We start from the raw sequence: 22,225 nt of genomic DNA, 5'->3' as shown, positions 1-22,225 counted from the left end.
GGTAACACCATATTTTACCATCAGCCCAGCCACATTCTTACAGGTTTCTACTAGCATCCGGGTCTCTAAAACATCTCAGATCAAAATAAACTCGATATGTTTTTCCCCAGCAATTTGCGCTAGTACAAAAAAAAGTTCTACTTACCAGCTTTTTGGTTGGTTTTTTTTTTTTTAGGAGAGTGAGAAACAAAAGGGAAAAGGGGTAGAACTAACAGGAAGTAGGCGTAAAAAAACAGAGCACAAGAAAATGGCCGCAGGAAGAAACAGTTCAAGCGATGTTAGTCGCCGAATCTACGACTAGGAAAGGAAGCCCTACAGCGGCCTTTCTCCTCCTTCACTGCATCGCCCACACAGAGTCCTAAAGTTGAAGTTTTCTTGGCTTATCATCCATTACTATCAGAATGCCCTCCTCAGGATTCCACCCACCTACACCCCCGCCCTGGTCCCCCGCCCTGATCCCCCCGCCCCTCGCATCCCCACCAGCTGCCTGTGAATCCACTCAGAACATTAGCTGACTCCCCAAACCAAGCCACTCTTCTCCCATACACCAAGGGAAGGAAGTTCCTTGCTAACTGAAGATAAGAACTGATGAACTAGGTTGTTCCAGGTTCTGGCTATTACGAATAATACTGCTATCCCCCTCAACTGAAGAATAATAGATATGGAAAATGTGGTATATTTACACAATGGAGTACCAGGGTAAAAAAGAATGACATCTTGAAATTTGCAAACAAATGGACAGAACAAGAAAATAAAGCATACTGATGAGGTAACCCAGACCTAGAAAGACAAATATGTACTCATTCATATGTGGATATTACACATAAAGCAAAAGATAACCAGCCTACAGTTCACAACCCCAGAGAACCTAGGTAACAAAGAGACCCTAAGAGAGACAGACATGGATCCACTTAGAAAGAAGAGAAAGATGAGATCTCCTGAGTAAATTGGGAGCATGGGAGCAGGGGCAGGGTAGAAGGGGAGTGGGGAGGAATGAAGGGGAATGGGAAAAATGTCTAGCTCAATTAAAAACAATTTTAAAAAAAGAAAGAAAGAACCCTAATGAAAGTGAGCAGTGTGACCGTCAGACATAGCACTCTAAGTCTGGAACAAATGTCCTGGATTTTGTATTTGTGAGTTTTATCTCCCAAAAAGAAAAAAGGGGGGAAAGGAGGAGGGGAGGAGAAGAAAAGACAGCATTGAGACAGAAAGGGGGTTTCAGACTGCCAGGTCTGCACAAGCTTAGAGAAAAGTGGGGTCCCTGTAACTGCCTGGGACTACCTCTGCCCTCCTGGCCATCTTCCTACAGCTCTCTAGACCGAGGAAAATGAAGGATCTTAGCCCAGAAAAGATCTAAAGGCCACACTTGGGATAGAGAGGCTAGTCCTTTCTTAGTTCCCGGCCAGATGTGGAGCTGCTCCAAAGAGGTCTGTAACACTGTGGGAGTGCCCCCAAGAAGGCACCCATCAGTTGACAAGGACAGTCTGGCGTGTTACTAGATGACGAAGAGGTCAAGCTACTGTCTTAGTCCGCCCAGACCGCTTTATCCTATACCAAAAAAAGGGTAGGTGTTGCGGGAGGTCCTTCCGCTCCTCCAGCCAATAGCCTCTTCAGCGGCTATTGGCTGGAAGAGAGGAAGGACCTCCCCCAACAGGTAACAGTAACAATAGAAGTTGGATATTTCAGCTCAAGGCCAGTTTTGAACCTAGAGAGAAACTTCTGGTTCACAGAAGGGCATGGCAACTTCTATGGCCTCTTCTATGAGAGAATTAACCCTATTCCAGATGGCGCTACTTGTCATCCATCTCTTCTCCTCCTGAAGATGTCAAGTCCTAATGTCATAACCTTACAGGTGAGGATTTGAATACACAACACTTGAATGGGACACATGCATAGCATACGCAACCAATTTGACACTCATTTCAGCTAGATTGCGACAACTTAGCTTACTAGAGCTGGGGGCCACTGAGCTGGAGATTCTCTCTGACTGAAATGACATAATAACAAACCTGCCACCCCAACACAAAGCCAGGTTTTGCCTTGGCACTTCTGGCTTAGAAAAGTGCTCACGAAGGGCATCTTATCTCATCCTGGACACCACCTTGTGACACAAGTGATCTTACCCCATATCACAGGTGAGAAAAATGAAGCTTTGGGAAATGTATGTGACTGGCCCAAGGCTATATAACTCCTCCGTGTAACACAAGTCTCCACAGTAATTCCTGGCTGCCTTCTGCTAGATTTTTTACGCATTTCCATAAGCACTGAAATCAATATCAAAGATACAGCAGAAGCTCAATTCTGTGATAAAAATTCAAATTCAGTGCAGACTTCACCCTCTGCCTGTACCTGATGTCACTCTCAGTGGCTCTCGGACCTCTGGGCTTTCAACTACAAAGGCCCCTATTTCATTAAAACAAAATATATCGTGCTAAAAAGTTACCCAGATTGTGAATTTTAAATCATTACAGTTGACAGGTTAATGCCCTGGGTATACATGTACCTAACTTAGATGATTAGATAGAGATACATTAGAAATTACGGCTAAACACTTTCCATAAGACCTTCCTGGTCCTTGGGATTGGCCAAGAAATGCCTAATTCACTAGAAAACCCAAATCTTTTTACACTAAAGTCATTTTTATACAAAAAGACAGGAATTCAAAAGAATTTGAGTAAATTCTCAGATTGCTTGACATTACTAGTTAAATAAAGGTGAGAGGTACTGAGGCCGAGCCTGGACTTGGAGTCCAGAGGTGTGAGTTCTCGATGCAACTGCTCTGAACCAGCCAGGAAGCCCCACAGAGTCCCAGAGCCTCAACTCCTTCATCTGTCAAGGTCACTGGACTATACCATGTGAGACATTTATGGCTTCATGTTCTGGGATCTGAGTACCCATCCCTGGAGAAGCACCTTCCTGGTCCATAAACTAAAGCTAACGATCGCTTCAGGCCAGTAAGACTGCAGACTATGCAAGCAAAAGAGGATGTGCATCCACCAAAGCAAACAAGCTCTGGCTCCAGGAGCCAAGGCCCGCTGAATAATGGCACACAGCAGCAACCTGCAGACCGGCTGCACCCGTTCAAGGCATTTTGCTTCACGTGACACATGGTGTCGTGGCGATTTTCATCAAAACCTTCGCAAAGAAATTTCTAGATCAGATATTCTTTGGCAGTGAATCTGAATACACATATTAGACTTAATGACATCATTGTCCCTGAGCCATTGACTGCTCAGACAACTGGGTTTTACATGGGCCCCCACAGGGTGGTTGAGGATTCTTAATTCACCCAAGGAGGCTAATCAAGGCGAGAGGCTTCCAAACGTGAGTATTTGTGCCTGCGTGCTGCTTGTTTTAAATCAGAATGCCTACTTTGTGTGAGGACGAATCCTGTTATTAAATCCCCTTTTGTTCTCTCTGTACACCCATCAATCTTATTTCACAAGTCAAACAGAGAAGAGAGATCATGTTAATAGCGGGTCCATAAGCTGCTCCAAACATCTAGTCCGATGCCCTGGGCACTGTATAACCATGAATATTCTTTATATAGCAAAGTTTCTCCCAGCAGGTTTATAATTCTTTTTGTCGTAAAACAATGCCCTACAATCTCTTCAGGTTTTTAAATAATTGGCACTATAAACCTTACTTTGAGATTGGGCATTGTTCTTATTGTCTTCTTTACATCCAAGACAAGATAGTTTTATTACAGGTAAGAAGAATCACACAGGCCCATTGTCAACTAACTTTAAAAATTCTAAACTCATAAAAAAAATTATTATTGTTTGTGTTACTACTTTGAAAATAGGGCAGGGGTTGTTCCTGGTTCCCGGCGAACTGTTTCTTCTCTTTAGAACTAGAACCCTGCACGAGTTTTAGCGAGATGGTGCTGGACCATCCTCTCTGAAGCTGTTTGCCATCAGTTCTCACAGCCTGCCACAGGGCATGTCTCTGCCTCCCTTGCAGCTAGCCGTGGACCTGTAACTAAGTTCTCGTTAAATAGAACGCGAGCAGGAATGGTGTGTACATGCTAGCTGAGTCTCCCACTTCCCATGAATGGAATGGGGATACAATGTCCGTTTCAGACATGGGCAATGCCCTTGGACTGGCAGGATGTCCAGGTGAAGGAAAGTGTATTCCTGGATGACTCTGGAACCCTGCCTTTCCTGAAGCTTCACTGTCAAAGAAGAGTTGACATCTGCTTTTTTTAATCCATAAAGTAATAAGTTTCATTATGATATTTTCATACACATTTATCATTGTACTTTTTGCCCCCATTACCTTCTTTCATATGTCCTTTTCCCTCCCCCTCCAGACATCTACATTGATGCCCTCACAAACATCTATGTTGATTAAACCACTGCATTTTGTTACAACATTTTTACAAATACCTAACACATAAATTTTCATTTTCACCCAAACTAATCTAAATTTGTAACAGATAGCCCATTCCTTTACAGAAAATAATTACTCTCCAATGTGGAGTCATCAAAATGAAAAGTTAATGTGTATTACATGCATGCAAGAAGCCTTCTCAGCACGGTATTTTAAAGTAAAGCTACCAATCCCAGTCTCTAGAAAGCAAACATTGGTACAGCTACTTACTGACCTTTAAAATCTTGAGATTAAATACTTGCCTTGGTCACACCATCCATAAGCATGATCGGAACAATGTCGTTCCTACATAACATCATTGAGTGAACTCATGGCACCTGCTGAGATCACGAGTTCATGGTCATTGTTACTAAATGTTATGATAATGGAGATACTGTCACTATGACTTTGACAAATTTAGGAAGCTACACAGGACATAAAGTTTATAGGGTGTAGCTTCAATTTCCATCAGTGCTGATGAAATAACAAAAATTAAAATCTTGCAAGTTTGAAAACCTCTATTTCTTAATTTCCCTTTGTCTCTTTTTTATTCCCCAGGGAAGCAGCTCTCTTTTTTTATTTTCACCCCCTGAACTCTACACTACCATGCAGCTCAGATATTTCGTCCTGAGAAAACGTTAAGCACTGTATTAGACAAGAGGTGTGTCATGGTATCACCTTACTGAAGTCTGGGAAACTCAGCTCATCCTGGATGGTCCCTGGCTTCTGCTCTACCCTGCTTCTCAGCCATGCTCTACTCTCAGTCTTTAATCAACCTGGATCCTGGGCTGGAAGCATCGGGACCAGTACTGGCTGTCTGAGAACTCTGCATCTGAGGAAAGAGTTGAAGAGTGCGGAGGGAGAATGGGGGCAGAACCACAGACACTGGCCGTTCCAAATCTAAGGCCTGGGGGCGCGGAGGGGCAGGGCAGGGCAGGGAAGCTGATTACTATAGCGTTTGAGACACTGGCCTTTTAGACGGCATATGGGATGGTGACTGCAGCAAATGGAAACGAAGATATTGAAATAACTGAAGACATGAACACTGATTGCTGATTGCAGATCCCAGAGGACTGATACTAGAACACCCAAATAGTAGTTTAATAAGTAATAAAGTTATAGAAGTGAGACATCAAGAAAAGTGGTGGTGGTGGTGGTGGAGGTGGTGGTGGTGGTGATGGTGGAGGTGGTGGTGGCGGTGGCGGCGGTGGTGGTGGCGGTGGCGGCGGTGGTGGTGGTGGTGGTGGTGGTGGTGGTGGTGGTCATGGTGTTGGTGATGATGTAGACTCTTCACTGATGTCTGTCATAACAATTCTTGCTCTAAGAGTGGCCCTCCTCCATCACAGCAGATTTTGAGTGTATCATCCTGCTTCCTTTGGCCAGAGATGCTCGGAACAGAAGAAACATCTGATGTAAAAGCAGGACCCTCAGAGTCTTCCTCTAGAATAGATCGTCACTTCACAATTCACTATTCGGTCACAGGACATAGAGAAACTGAGCTGGTGTTGACCGAGAAGTTGCCTCCCTGCGAGCTCTCTTTCACAACACAGGCTGCTAGAGACAAAAGTCGACAACAGTCTCACCCAGCCATAAATCTTATGAGCTACAGTAATGACTAGCCCAGGAGGATATGCTCATGGGTACAATAGTAGCCTGGAGGTTATGGGGGTAGCTAAGCACCTTCTGGTTGGATTTAAGGCCCACTCTACAGGAGGAAACACATGCTTGGTACTGTAAATCTGACCAAGAACCCACAGTTGGGGAGCTCACAGGCCCCAGGGATGAACCTGCTACTATTATTGTGCTAAATGGCCACAGTATCAAATTGCTCTCTAAATTCATTTCTCTTCCCTGTAGATAGATCAGTGCAGCTCTCGGAACTCATCAGAGGTGTTTCTTTGTGCAGCGGAGGGTGGGAAATGCAGAAACTCATGATCGATCACAGTGCAGTGAACGAGTGTCTGAGGAGTGATCCACCGAAAACAGGGCATGTAGCTCACGCCCCTTTCCCGTGGCTCAGGACAATGAGGAAGGAGGAAGAGGAAAGACTGCGAGAGCAAAAAGTCGAGGAGGGCCATCGTGAACATTGTCCTCTGGTCATGACTAGACTGCTGTACTCATGAGTTCACAGGACTGAGGTTGCCTTCCCAGGGCCTGAAAAAGATCAAGCCAGTCAGCATTCCATGGAGGGGAGAAGAGCTCATGAATCCCCCGCCCAGTTGAGGAACTATTGACAGCTGATGGATTCTTAGGGAACAAAAATCAGTTTTCAATGTAGGTCAAACATGGTCTGGTGATGGCCCCATACCAGTGAATATATGGGCAACACAAATTGGACTCCGTGAGTTAAATAATTTTTAAAGAGAACATGAAATAGAGAAGAGAGCAGATGGGGGAGCATAAAAGAGGAGTTGGTATGAATGTGATCAAAATACAGTGCATTCATATATGAAAGTCTCGAAGAATTAATTAAAATGTCATATATTTTAAAGTGATAGCATGTTTTACTCTTTGATCAAGCTCCCAAATATACTCCTATGTCTGGAGTCATATAGTTATTGATTCCCTGAATGTACTATATTGCTTTTCACCTGTGTAAAGTTCTAACTCTTGCTTTTCCTACGGCTTTGATTAGAAAATCCCTCTGTGCAAACTGCATTTAATCCAAGTGGCCCAGGAAGAGGGGCTATGCAAAGGCAGACAAGAAGACAAAGACCACAAAGGAATAGAAATGACAGAAACACAGGAAAGTGTAATGGCTTTTGAAGGGTGGCAAAGCGAAACCAAGAAAAGCCTCAAATCTAGGGAAAAGACTCATTAGGATTCCAAGAGCCAGAGCTTCAGTGCGACTTTGAGACTATAACCAGAGGCCCTTGGACAACGGTGATTATATTCTTCTCTTCATCCATTCCAGATTGTTTGCAGGTAGACCGTTATGTTCATGTACAGGAACAAATCTGGTTTACCTAAACACATAGTGCAATTTACAGATTTCAACCTTTGGTCAGTTGAAAACAAAAGAAAAACAATGTCTCCTGCTGATGAATTCAGGAAGCAGTGTCAGAGGGTACCATACATACGTGACCTCCTTTTTTCCTTCAACCAAATCCACAAAACTGAAACAAAAGACACACGCTCCACCAAGTAAAATGAGCTAAAATTAGCAAGCAGCAAAAATGATGCCAGTTGCCCAGGGCAACAAATGGTTGATGGATGGAATAATTAAGATCGACAGTAAACTAATCTCTGTTCCTTTATTGAAAATGAAGTCCCCTGAATCAATTAGCCTTGTCATGGGTAACTTTTGTAAAGCATCCATGACATCCCAAGCACTTCTCTTTGTTTACAGATTTGTGAATGCTTCAGGAAGTGCAGGCACTGACTTCCAGGTACAGAGACAGTGATGGAGAGCAGCAATACATTAGACACTGCACAAACAGAACCGCCATCCTCGAGAAAACGCACAGCCCGCGACGTAGGCTTAGAAGGCTTCGTGGACATTCTCAGTGATGCAGTGCTCTCAAAGATTTCCTCCTAGGGGAATTCTTAAAAAAAATAATAAATAAATAAATAAATAAATAAAGATCGAATGACTTACAAACTGATAGAACAAAGACGGTAAAGGGGAGAGTTTCTAGAACTCACACAGCCGGTTTTGGGTCTGTCACAAAAGAAGAAAGAAAAGAAGGTGGAAGGAGTAAGGGATGGTGTTCCTAGAGCCCGGGGTGGGGGTGTCGTGGAAGTGAAGCAAACACCACATCAACCCTTGCGACTGCCAAAGTCACCACCCTGAAATTGAGAAATACAATGAGACTCTGAAAGGAGGCCCAGGGACCTGTAACCTATATGCTGCATCTTGGCTTCCACTGTTTTCCTGAGCTGAATTCACGCAATGGTTGCTATGGCCAAGGAGGTATCTGGGGGAATCCTACAGTTAGCTGAAAAGCTTGGAGCAGAGAGCTCTGAGTTAAGCCCAAACCCTGTTATTTTTATAGACTATTTTGCTTGGTTTATTTGCCTACTCTCCTGCTTCATATTAAACACAGCAAGAGAAAGTTTTCGCTTCTTCCATGGTATAGGCTCTTGCAGTGTTTTGGACAGGATGCTTCCATTTCCTGGCTGGATTAGATTGGGAAATACTGGTTTGGGTAAAGTGTTCCTTTACTACAGAACACTGGGAATCACTAACTTGGGAGGATTAGCTAAGTATTCCTGGTGTTTCTTGCAATACAGGACACTTTTCACAAACATGTATGAACAAGGATTCTATCAGATTCATTTCTGGAATCCCTATTTTAGGACACAATTATATCTGTGAACTATGTGCACAAATATGCTGAACAAGTACAAACCTCCAAATTAATAAAGGGGTCATTCAAAACTCACGTGCCCACCACACTCTGATGGTAGGAGGAAGGACAGTTGAATCACCTAACAATGGAGCTTGCTATTTGTCCCCAGAACAGCCAAATATCAAAAATAAAAACTAGTTATTTAATTATTTTTTAAATTTTCTTTTTTATTGTTTTTATTGAGCTATATATTTTTCCCACTTCCCTCCCTTCCTCCCCCCTCCCCTTCTACTACCCTCTCCCATGATCCCCACACTCCCAGGAGATCTTGTCTTTTTCTACTTCCCATGTAGAGTATATATTTAATTATTTTTAAACAAGATCATTAACACAGGCAAAATTTTACACATAACTATATTCACTCTATATGGACATACACATTAGATAGATAGAAGGATAGATAGATAGATAGATAGATAGATAGATAGATAGATAGATAGATAGATGGATATAGAGATCGTATGTTTACATTTGTGTGTGAGACTTCACCACACTTCTCTCAAGCAAAAAGATAAAGTCCTCAGACATTAAAGCTAAAACCCGGTGCACCTGACTGGCCCTGCAAAAGCTGGCATCTGTCACAAATGTGCACCCTAGCTTCTGCAGTGAGAGAAACACACAGCGAATCCACAAGTGGGCTAAGGTAAGTGAGACCTTTTACTTACCCACAGAGAATGACATAAGAGAACAATAATGATTTTTGTCGTTATGTAAAAATAATGATTTTTGACATGTCCACCAACGGAAATAGATGATTCCGTTTATTTTTTTAAATAAACATTAACTGTGTAGAGTCATGTATAGGAAGTCTGGAAGTCATAAGACGTCATTATTAATACACGCATGTTTGAAACAACGCCTGAATGCCATCGGCAATGTGCCCTTTGTAGGTCCCTTGGTCCCTATTGTTTTGGGGTTCAAATTATACTGGGTGTATTTTGCCACCTAATCACTGGTGTCCAAGGCATTTCTCCATGTCCTAAGAACTCTTGAGAAGGCATCATTAGACTCACCTGCCTGAGACCCACATCGGAGCACCAGACTGAGCTCCCAAAGTCCAGCTGAACAGTGGGAGGAGTGAGAATATGAGCAAAGAGGTCAAGACCACGATGGGGACACCCACTGAAACAGTCTACCTGAGCTAACAGGAGCTCACCAACTCCACCTGGATAGGACCACACTAGTCCCTCTGAATGTGGGTGACGGTTGAATGGCTGGGGCAGACTGAGGGGCCCCTGGCAGTGGCACCAGGATTTATCCCTACTGCATGTACTGGCTTTTGGGATCCTATTCTCACTAAATGGATACCTTGCTCAGCCAAGATAGAGTAGAGAGGGCCTTAGACCTTCCACAAAACAGTGTGCCTTACCCTCTCTGAGGAGTGGATGGGGGTGGGGGGGAGAGTGTGAGGAGGGGATGGGAAGAGGGGAGGGAGTGGGAACTTGGATTGATATTTTTAAAAATCTAATAAAAAGGAAGGGAGGGAGGGAGGGAGGGAGGGAGGGAGGGAGGGAGGGAGGGAGGGAGGAAGGGAGGCCTGCCTATGACTTCCAAGCCATTAGCATGCCCATTCCGAGGAGCAGGCATCAATACATAGCTCTGTGTTCCTCCCCTCTTGAGACCTTACCCCCCTAAAACCCTCCTGACTGGGCCTCTAGCTACAGAAGCCACACACTGAACATTCACAGAGAGAAGCAAGCCTTTTCTTCTGCACAATCAACTGCAAACACCAAAGCCACAGCCTTTCCTCCGGCTGAAATGGGAACGGCAACCTCGGCCCTCAAACACTAACCTGCCTTCGTCAAACTCACCAGCCGTGGGACTCGTCTGTCCAGTGACACAAGCAGAAAGGGCCACAATCCCTCCGAGGGCTGTGACATTACATAGCCTTAGCAATCCAGGAAGCAGGCTGGAGAGTCAGTGAATCACGGGGTGAGGTTTACTGCCAAGGAGAGCATGTGCCTTGGCCATTTACAGTCCCTCTTTGTAAATAAATACATCCAGTGGTGAAAAGGAAACGAGCCTTCTTATATTTTTTTTTCATGTGATTATGAGTCTCAGGAGAAGTAATGCAAAAATTCTATTATCAGGCAGCGGTGGGGAAGCTTCCAGCCACCATTCAGAACACCATTGGCTGGGAAGGAGCCATCTATTGGAGAAAGAGGGCAATTCAAGTCTAGGTTGTCCTTCCTGGTGGGCTGCAGCTGCAAGGAGACCTCCACACACCTTCTCCTGGGGTCAGGGCAAGCCATCAATAGGAAATACCTTTGAATCTCGACTCATGTGGGCTGGATATGAAGCAGCCCCTACAAGGCAGATCTGGACAGACTAACTCTGATCTCGGGCTGCCAGCCGCCCCCAGCCCAGGCCGCTGACACTTTTATTTGCTGGCATTAACAATGTTGTAGCAGCTGGGTCCTGCCAAAGTGGCTGTTTGCAACGCTGGACTTCAGCAAGGACTCGTTTAAGAGGGAAAGCAGAAGGGCGGCTCTGGGGGAAAGGCCTGTGCTAGTCCTGTTCACGTCAGAATGGCATTGGGTACTGCGTGGTCTCACACATAAAGCAAGACCTGGGAATCAGCAAATGCTACACACGCACACACACACACACACACAAACAGACACACACACACACACACACAAACAGACACATACACACACACAAACAGACACACACACACACAAACAGACACATACACACACACACACACAAACAGACACATACACACACACACAAACAGACACACACACATACAGAGACACATACACACAGACACACACACACACAAACAGACACATACACACACACAAACAGACACATACACACACACAGAGACACATACACACAGACACACACACACACACAAACAGACACATACACACACACACACAAACAAACACATACACACACACAAACAGACACATACACACACACAGAGACACATACACACAGACACACACACACACAAACAGACACATACACACACACACACACAAACAGACACATACACACACACAAACAGACACATACACACACACAGAGACACATACACACAGACACACACACAAACAGACACATACACACACACACACACACATACATTTTCTGCTTCGCCAATATGGTTTCACACATACAAACCTTGCCATGCTTCTTACTGCTATCCGTTTCCCTTTCTAAATGGAGTAAAGAAAATCTGCAATTTCAAAGACACAGGACTGGGGATATATATATTAGTTGGGAAAACGCATGCCTAGCACTCTCTTATCCCCACCACCGAAAATAATGGGTTTGGTGGCCCACATCTGTAAACTCAACACTGGGAGGTGTAGGCAAGAGGAGCCATAATCTGAGGTCATTCTTAGCTAATGAATCTCGGAAGAGAGGCGCTGGAGTGGCCGCTGAAGGGACGGTGCCACGGTGGAAGGAAAGGCAGAGATGCAGCTAGCACAGAGGAGAGCGCTGAACTGTGCTGGATGTGGCAATACTGTAGGTCGGACAGACAAAGGGACCTATGCAGATATGTCTCCAGAGATGTCTCCGCTCACCGGCCGCAGTAGAACCCCAGGGCCTACAAACCTCCCTTGTGCACGCTGCTAACTGCTAACTGTGCCTGCTCTGCACAGTGAACTGGGAACAGCAGAATTTATAAAGACCTACTGTCTTGAATTCCTTGTGCTTTGTATACACCCATTAGTTGAGTTCTTGCGACAAATCCTGAGCTAGGTGCTATTATTTTCATAATCTTCCCCATTTTGTGAAAGAAGAAACAGGCAAAGAGGAGCTAATGAGCAGGTAAATGACAAGGGTGGGGTGGGAACTCCCTGCTCCTGGGCTTCCAGCTTCTCTACTGCTTGGTGACCCGTCACTCGGAATTAACAGGCGGGAACCACTCAGTGAGAAGAGAAACTGGAGACAAAAGTGATGTGCCCCTGGAGATAAAGATGCTTCAGAGAAGGATGCTGAATTAGCCTTTCCCTGCTCTTACCAAGCTCGATGCTGCTGCCTTTGAAATACATCCGACCTACTTTTTGGGGATCGCCGATCCAACACACGTCTTTTGAAACTCCTAAAAGGTGACAGGTACTGCATTCGTCACAAAGAAGGCAGGCCTGGCTCTTGTTCCCAATGAGTCTATAGCCTAAGGGGACAAGACCATCAGGAGGGCAATGGCAATACACAATCACCTTACCAAGTTAATAAAGCATGGTAGGATTAGCAATGCATAGACCTGGAAGACCGCACCAAGATGCCTGGGATGGGAAGGAAACCTAAATTAATCTGAGTCCTGATAATGGGATTCAAGTCGGCCAGGAGAAAGGAGGCAAAAAGAACTCCAGGAGAAGAAATGGTGTGCACAGAGCAAGCAAGATGCTCCACGATTTTATAGGGCTGCAGCATTCAAGGGCTAGATGGAGAAATGTATTTTTGTAGGTAGGCTGGAGGAACTGGGTCTTCTCCGCCACCTAAATAAGTCAAGCATTACTATGAAGTCCATGGAAGCCACTGTGGTATTTATGTAAAAGTGAGATGAAGTTTATTCAAAAAAAAATGTTTTGAGGGCCTACTATGTGGAAGGAGTTGGTCTGAGTGCTTCAGGGTCAGACCGAAGAGCTGGTTTCACATGCAGAAGGAGAGAAAGAGATTAAATCAGGCATGAAAAGCAAACTGTGGAACATTTTAGCAGGAAAGGCCATGTGGGGCAAAGTGGGCTGGGGTTGAGGGCAAGGTGAGCCTGACCAGGCTCACAGACGATGATACCCAAGGTTTGTGGGGCTTATTAGTGATCACTCCCCAACTCTGCAGGCAGCGGATGCAAATGCATGCTTAGGTAACTACAGTACAAGCGTTTGAAATTGTCTGCATTCCTACAAAGCCTTGCTTATCTAATATGGCGGTATAGCCCCATCTTAATTCAAGAACATAAAACCACTATGCCTTAAATTCTTGATCCTGGAGTACAGAAAGTGGTTAAAGACAGAAGCAAACTAAGCTTTAGCTTGAACTACAACAGTGTCTGTGAGCTGCTAATACCGTCCACGGCCGCTGGATGCCTGGACCATTGGAAGCTTGCCACACACTCTTATCTTATGGGCATCTCTTTCAATGGAGAGCTATTTAAAAGATTTGATTTACACTTATTTTTCCTGTCTGTTCCCAAAGACTTGTTTTTCGCTGGGGAACAAAAACAACCATATTTGGTCAGTTCTATGTCTTTCTTTCTTTCTTTTTACTTTTTCTTTTTTTTTCTCCCCTTTCTCCCCCACCCCTTCTATGTTTATAATCAGCAGAAACAGCTGCACAAATCCCCCATCCCTTTCCCAAACTAGCATGGCTCTAACATACAAAACATCTATTCTGTTTCTAAATTTGTTTTTAATTATATTACAAGATGGAAAAAGAAATGCCTTAGCTGTTAACACTGGCTTGTGGGGCCACTGGTAGACATAGAGCAGACACAAGGAAATACTTCAAAAAAGGAATTTTTTTTTTTAGTTTGCCATGATTTAATAGCAGATATTCCTGGCTTTGAGTGAACTCTGCAGTATCCCTGTGCGACAGGATAAATGATCGTCTACCACTATTAATTTTAGGTCATAATGTCTGAAATGCCGCTTCAAAAATAAATGCAGTATTTTCACTTTATTTGGTCAGGTAAATACTAAACTATTTTGTCATAACAACTTTACACCACTGTGTTTCACCTTGTCTTGCCTTGACTGCTGAAGGTAATAGGGACCGTTTTATTATGTCCATAAATTGAGTCAATTGACTTATCCTTATATCCTGTTTCCTGAACTTAACGAGAGATTCTGCATCATTAGGCGAACACACCATCCTGCAGCAGGATCAAAAGCAAAGGAAGCCTGAGAATAAGTCATTTTTATTCCAGGGAGTGTTCAGCAGACAAACTTTCAATAATCTGGCAGGAGTAAAATAAATAACCGGCTTTGCAAAGTGGGTTTTCTCAGGGCTGTGCTCCTGCTGGAGACATTCCAGAAGGTTCTATACACACTTTTCCAAAACAAAATCATTCTCTCCCAATGTGAGGCACCTGTCGCGAATCTGCATCCCAGGCAACTTAACCTGTCTATCAAAGGGCACAGTTCAAACCGTCCTGTCCTCCCTTTGCAAGGCAACTTTTTAAAAAGCTATTTGTGGCCATGATTCTTGAAGGTTCCAACTAAGAATCATAGCCATATTTGCAAATTAGATCTGGCTATAGGAAACAAATGTCCGTGGTAAAATCAAACTACTTTAAAACTGTGCCGCTCAGGGTTTCTTTGGTTTCATTTGGTTGTTTTCTTTGGGTTCACTTCTTTAATTCTCTGGCCCAGTAAGGTGCCTGGGATACCAGTCAGTTAGTGTCGTCTTGAAGCACTGAGTTAGCCTCTCCACCGCTGGGTTCCCTGGGGTCTCTTCTGCACAAGTGTTTGCTTGCACTTTAGATTCCAATTAGTTTGAAAATCTCAGAGTCTCCCTTAGAGCCCCAGACCAAAGAGTTTTAAGATCTTCAGATTCAGTATGGCAAACACAGTGTTATGGCTACTCTCCAAATCACCCACCAGAGTTAAATGCTGAAGAGGTGACCCAATTGCTATGGAGGGTAGGTGACCCTCAGACAGCTCCAGTGGACAGCAAGCCCACGACCAACACTCCTGCAACAATAGCAAAGGAGAAAAGAGACTGCGGTTATAGAAGCCAATAAAATTAAAGAGCTGAGTTATTATTGGTGGATTTTATTCATATTGTGAACTATCTAGGTCCATAATCACTCATATTCTCCACTACAGAGAAAAAAATAAGATGTACCTAGCTCTCTATTGATGTGTTATACGCCTAACTATGTTTAAAAGTCAAAGCCTAAGTGATCAGCAGGTGGCAAGAAATGATGGTATCTGACCTCTGCTGATTCGCTGGCTTCCTCTTGCTCCTCCCACTGCACCTCACTTCTCTCCGACCCTGGGGAGCTATTTTCTATTTCCACTCACATCCTAACCTAGACAACTCTCGACATTTGCCAGTGCAAATAACAGAAACCCAAACTTAAATGAACATGTCTAAAAACCTAGAGTCAAGAGTGCGCCACAGTTGATGCATTCAGATAAGGAGGCCAGAAGGGTCTTCTATTCTTTCCAGTGTGCGTGTGTGTGTTCCTGTAGGAGATGTGTATGTCTGTATGTGCAGATGAGAGGTCAAGGTCAGGCGTCTTCCTCAACCTCTCTCCACCTTACTTTGACTACCCTTATTTATGTAGAAGGACGGGTGCATGCGTGCTGCGGTGCACACGTGGAGGTCTGAAGACAGTTTGCCTGCGTCACTTCTCTCCTCCCATTATGTGGCTTCCAAGGCTCAAGTCGCCAGGCTTGGCAGCAAGCGCCCTTACCCCCCGAGCTGTTTCACCAGCCCTCAGTCTTACTTTTTGAGACAGGAAAAACTGAACGTAGAGCTTATTAATTCTGCTAGACTGGGCGGCCAACAAGCCCCGTGGGTCCCTCTGTCTCCTCCCCCCGGCACTGCTGTGACAGACACAGCAATGCCTCCACTCCCTTACATGAGTCCTGTAGACTGAAACCCAGGTCCTTGTGCTTGCACAGGACCTACGAGGCTGTCTCTACAGCCCTCTCCATTTTTTTGCTCTGTCTTTCATGAATGGCACTGATCAAGTGAGCTGCACTCAGGGTCACAAGCCATGACAACATTCTGATGCAAAAGAGGTCACCCTTTCACTACAAAAAGTGAGGACGTTTTCCCAAAGGTTTTCTAGTATTTGGAGTAAAGCTGTAATACAGGTCCTAAATGGTCACATGCTCTAACTTAACCTGTGCCTGAAAAGGTCCTTGCCAAGGGACTAAGGCCACTATGATTGGCCCAGATCAGAGAGGACTCAGTTTCTACTTCAAGTACATGGCTACATAAAGGAAGATGGACACCTAACATCCAAAGTAAATCAACAAGTGAAGGCAAGGGGCCCTCCAAGGAGGAAAGGAAGAGGCAATGTTGTAAGCTGTCTGTCTGAATGATCTATAGGGCTTAGTAGAGATGCCACCTTCTCAGGAGAGCCCTCCCTATAACCTCCCCCTCACAGGCTAATATCCTCCATTATGTGCTATCAAAGATCGCCCTACCTTCATCACGATGCTTATGACGACTGCCATTAAATAAGAATGTGCACTGATCCTGTGCCTTCCCATGCTGCCCTGCGTTCTCCTGTCTATTGCTCTACCATCAGCCTTTAAATGGCACCTAGCAGGGATGCTGGCCAGAACGGGTATCCTTCCATAGCCGGAACTGTATCACAATCAAGACTCCACCACATCCCCTTTCTTAAAGATGTAAAGTTTTTACTAGAGCTGCTCCAAGGACATTTAGGAGTCCCAAATACCGACGGTTTAGGACTCACTACCAGAAATGACATGGCTGTTCCATCTCCGTTATTCGTTAAGTCAGCCGATACCAGGCCCTGCCAACAGAGCAGATGGCTAGGCTCTGTCCAGCTTGAGTGCCTGGGGAGTGAAGGCGGGGGGGGGGGGATCTCCTCTTGTAGCTCACAGCTTCCAAGAACAAGCAGCCCAAAAGATGCAAATCTGCAACTGGCTGATCCAAATTTCTCTACACCCCTTTCTCCAATGGCATCAGAATAAGATGCAAAATGTGTTTCATTCCTCCCTTTGGAGAGAATAATTGAGGTTTCTTTGAAGTCAGACAGAGTATCAAAAACGCCTTCTTTTTTCCATCCCATCTTACTCATCTTTAAGTGGGAAGAGCTGCCGCTCCGTTCCAGCATTATGCTGCTATGCGGTGCCGTGACCTGTGACTGCAAAATGACACAGGGGATAGAATTCATCAGACAAACTACTTTTATACTCAAAATTGTATGCATGGTAAGTGTTGATATCTAATGTGACAGCCCTCAGAACTGCAAATTGCCTGATAGAAACAACTGTCTGTCATGATTCTGCCAGGGCCGGTTGTCCGGACCTGTATGATCCTTCCTGAAGAAGGTGAAGAAACACTTTGTGTTTAAAGTGCTTTGGTAAACTCAACCTTCAGAAATCACAGCAGACAATACAAATCCAGAGCAATGCCCACTACCATACCCTAAAAGAACAGGATCTAATCCAGGAATCTCGCCGTAATTTTTGTAGCAACTTGTGGCTTCTCCCTGCTTGGTTGCCTTATAACCTTTTTCCTTTAATTGATGCCAGAGGATACCATGTCCCAATGACACAGTTGTCCTCCCCAGGGAATACCAAGGACAAAAGTAGCTTCTTCCACAAATGGAGGAGAGCAGGCTGCATTCATGGTATATGTGAAGGAAGTAAAGAAGGGCAGGCAGAACCCTCCTAGAAGAGATGATCTGCTCTGAAGGTTTTGGTGTCCATGCTCCCCAACAATAACAGGCCCTCTGGCGGGTGCCTTCTCCTGCCCCCAATCAATGTGGCAATGAACACTGTCTCAAGTCAGCCTTGAGTTGTGCTGGAAGAACATGCTTTAGGCAAATGACCCAGTCCAGTCCATGCAAGGATGCAGTCAACACTATAAAATATCATTGTCTCAAAAATACCATAATTCCTGCATGAACATGTCTGCCCAAGTCTCCAGCTGCCCTGGAGGAGGCTTTATATCTTGGAATCAGCTTTCTACCATAGGAATAAAGTTTTAGCCTAGAGAAATAAAAGTTCAGCTGAATACATGGCTACAGAAAGACAATGGTCCCCGGCCTGTCATGATGTAAAATGTGGTCTCATAACATCAAGGTTTCAACCTGAAAAGAAGGTGCAGTCATTTTCTTTACACTCCTGGGTGAAAGGTGAAAAGAATTGAAGCTTTCTTGGGACTCAGCACCCCAAGAGTTGGAGCAGCAAAGACACCCCACCTAGTCCATCCAGCTCTCCACTATCATATGATACAGAATCCAATCTCTGCTTTACTTAAGACTGTATTCTGGGCTGGAAAGATGGCTCAGGAGTTAAAAGTCCTTGTTGTTCTTCAGAGGACCACAGTTCAGTTTCCAGCATCCACATTGGGTGGGCTCACACCCTCCTGTAATTCTATTTCCATGCGGTCCAATAGCCTCTGCTGACCTCCATAGGTACCTACATGCTCTCTCTTTCTCTCCCTCTGTCTCCCTCTCTTTCTATTTCTCTCTTTCTCTCTCTCTCTCTCTCTCTCTCTCTCTCTCTCTCTCTCACACACACACACACACACACACACACACACACACACACACACACTAAAATTTTTTTAAATCTAATTTTTTTTTCCCAGGACAGAGTTTCTCTGTGTAATAGCTTTGACTCTCCTGGAACTTGCTCTGTAGACCAGGATGGCCTTGAAAAAGTCTAATTTTAAAAAAAGGCACTATATCCTGAGTTCCACAGTCACACATCTTAGTCCTTTTGAGACATAAATGTGCTAAATGAGGGGAAGGGCTGTGGGAAATAAGTCTTGAGATCATCGTAGACTTATTAAGTCATGTATTCCTTTGAAATATCAAAATGGCTGTATGGAATGAAGAACCGCACCCACCATCTGAAGCTCAGCAGAGCTCTCTGTTAAAGTCATAAATGGGAGAATTGCCAACATACAGGTTTTAATCAATGTTACTGTGGTAGAACTTCTAATAAATTGCACCGATTAAGTGTGTTCAATTTTGAGTCTTGACTGACAGCTCACCTATGAAGCCATCCTCATGACAAAGACCCAGGACACTTCTGTCCCAGACTCAAGCAATGCTGATCAGCTTTCCATCACTCTAACTCAGCTTTCATAATCTAGACTTTAATAAATAGGTTCATACAATGCATATGCATTTTCGTGTCAATCTTTAAAGGCTGTGAGATTCACTCATCCACGGTGTTATACGGCTCTGTAGCTTATTCTTTATGATCGCTGATTAAGATTTCATTGTACAGATAGCAGGGGATTCTGTCAATCCATTCTTCTGTTGATGGCTTCGTGTTGTTTCCAGTTTGAGAACATTGTGCAAACTTGTGTTTTCTGCATAGGTGGATTGATAGGAGAGCCCAGGACATGCTCTGAGGTCTCCTACTTAGATGCTGGGTAGCAAAGGAGAAGCCCCCAAGACAGAACTAAAAACAAAGACCAGACAGCTCTCGTGAAATGTCGCTGTGAAACAGTGCAGCATGCAGACTAACAAGGGCTGTTACATCTAATACCAGGAAATAATGGGCAACCTCAGCAAGCTGCGTCTCAGCAGAAAGATGGAAAATGCATCTGAAACCAACCCAAAAAGAAAAGAAAAAAGAAGAAACAAGTGAAATGAGAGCAAGTGAAATAAGTATATGAACATTCTTCCTCATACCATTGACAGCAAAGGGGGCAATTCTGGAAAGGTAGAATTGGAGAGAACTCTTTTCATAGACAATACAAAAACACATTTGAATAGTGATGGGAAGAATGAGACCTGGTGGAGACAGGCAAGGGAAAAGAAGGGTTGGTTTCATTCATCATAGGAGTCTTGTGCTGCAGAGGGCATCTGCAGAGGGCAGCTGCAGAGGGAGCTGAGTGCATTCGCAAGAAATGTACTGGTTGGTTGTGACGTGTAAGTGGATTGAGTTGGGGGGGCAGCCTGCAGGAGATGGAGAAGCGAATGGACGGAGGTTCTAAGAAGTACTGCTGCAGCTGAGACAGGAAAGAAGCGGAATGGCAGCTGTTGAATAACCAGTGGTACTCCGGAGTGAGGCTCCCACTATGTCAGTCTGGAGTATGACCCCAGGAGGGAGTGGCTAAGTCAGAATGAAGAACAAGAAAACCATCATCTCTAGTGAGGGCAAACAAAAGAAGCCCCCATGCAGGCCATCCATGAAGAGAGTGATGTGACCACTGCACAAGTCAGAGAGATGGTGCCGAGCTGAAGAAGAACAATGGCAGCTAACATACTTGTCTCTAGGAAAAAGTTAGATGCCCTGGTCACGAAAAGCTGGGTGTGGGGTAGAATGGGTGAGCTCTGAGGAAGCCATCGCACACAGACACAAGAGTCACTTCCGCAGGTTAGAGGTTCTGCCCCAGACTGAAGAGACGCGCACATCCAAGAGTTAGCTGTGACGTGGCCGCGGTGAAAGCTTCTCATTGGTTGAAACCTTGTTCTTGTGGTGCTATGTTTTCAGGAAAGAATACTCGAGAAAATGTGTTTCTACTTCCAGAAGTTCTTCATGCTTTCCAAGTCCCAGTCCTGGGAGAAGCAGTTACCATTATTTTATATTTATTACTATACTTAATCTTTTAAGAAAACAGGATTAACTTTCAGATTAAACACCATGTAAATGTTGCACTGTGCTTTAATTAAAATGAATAAGCTAATTAAACCAGAAAAAAAGTTCAAATAAACCCACGGGAGTGTAACATTAAAGAATATACCCTTTGTTAATGCTTCATGATGTGAGGAGAAATTAGAGCACATTAGAGATAAACATTAGTTGGCTTTTGTTATATTAAAGGTTCCTGGATCGTATATCATACTATTAATGGCTAGTTTATATTAATTATGTCTGCAAACCAAAACAATAGTTGACAATATATGATATATGGTATGTGATAACATGACTCAACTCAGAACAGCATTGTTAGGGTGGATTTAAACTCTCATTTTGAATTAGATTTCCAAGGAAAGGGAGCGCCTTCTGTTTATTTAATGTCAATAGGAATGAACCCTTAATAGGGGGAGCTAGCTTGTGGAGGTAAAGACTAAAATGCATTAATTCAATCTACTTGTTACTTCAAGATCCTAAGTGTGGAAGGGTTCCCCTGGAGCTATTACTGGCACACGGTGGGAGAGTGAGTCGGTAGCTCGCAATGAGATTCCGTCCACACCTCATTGCCACTGAACTCAGGCCATGGTCTGCTATGCAAATGTGCACTGTGGGCCTCTTTAAGTGAAGATTATGGGTACCACAGGCCATTGCTACTCTTCCCCGCTTCAATATGTACTTGGGGGATTTCAATACGTATATTACAGCTCAACCCCAGAGTAATTTGGGGGGATGGTTCTTACCAGTTCTGTCAGATGTAATGGGAACATTCTCAGTTTGCAAATGAGCGATTTCTCCACCAAACTGTGGCTCTAACTGTCTACTGAGACTAATTGTGCCCAGATCTACTTCACAGTTTGTCCTTAATACGGATTAAGGACACTTAGTGCACCCTGACTAAGTGAGCCTCCGTGCGAATTCTAATGATTCTATAGCAGCCTCTTCAAATTCAGTCAGCTCTGAGGCTGAAGATAGATAGACAGATAGACAGATAGACAGATAGACAGACAGACAGACAGACAGATAGACAGATGATAGATGATAGAGATAGATAGATAGATAGATAGATAGATAGATAGATAGATAGATAGATAGATGATAGATAGATAGATAGATAGATAGATAGATAGATAGATAGATAGATAGATAGATAGATGATAGAGATAGATAGATGATAGACAGATAGATAGATAGATAGATAGATAGATAGATAGATAGATAGATAGACAG

This window comes from Microtus pennsylvanicus, chromosome 9 (genome assembly GCF_037038515.1).
Source record: "Microtus pennsylvanicus isolate mMicPen1 chromosome 9, mMicPen1.hap1, whole genome shotgun sequence".
NCBI lineage: Eukaryota > Metazoa > Chordata > Mammalia > Rodentia > Cricetidae > Microtus > Microtus pennsylvanicus.
Note: the sequence above shows the minus strand (reverse complement) of the source record.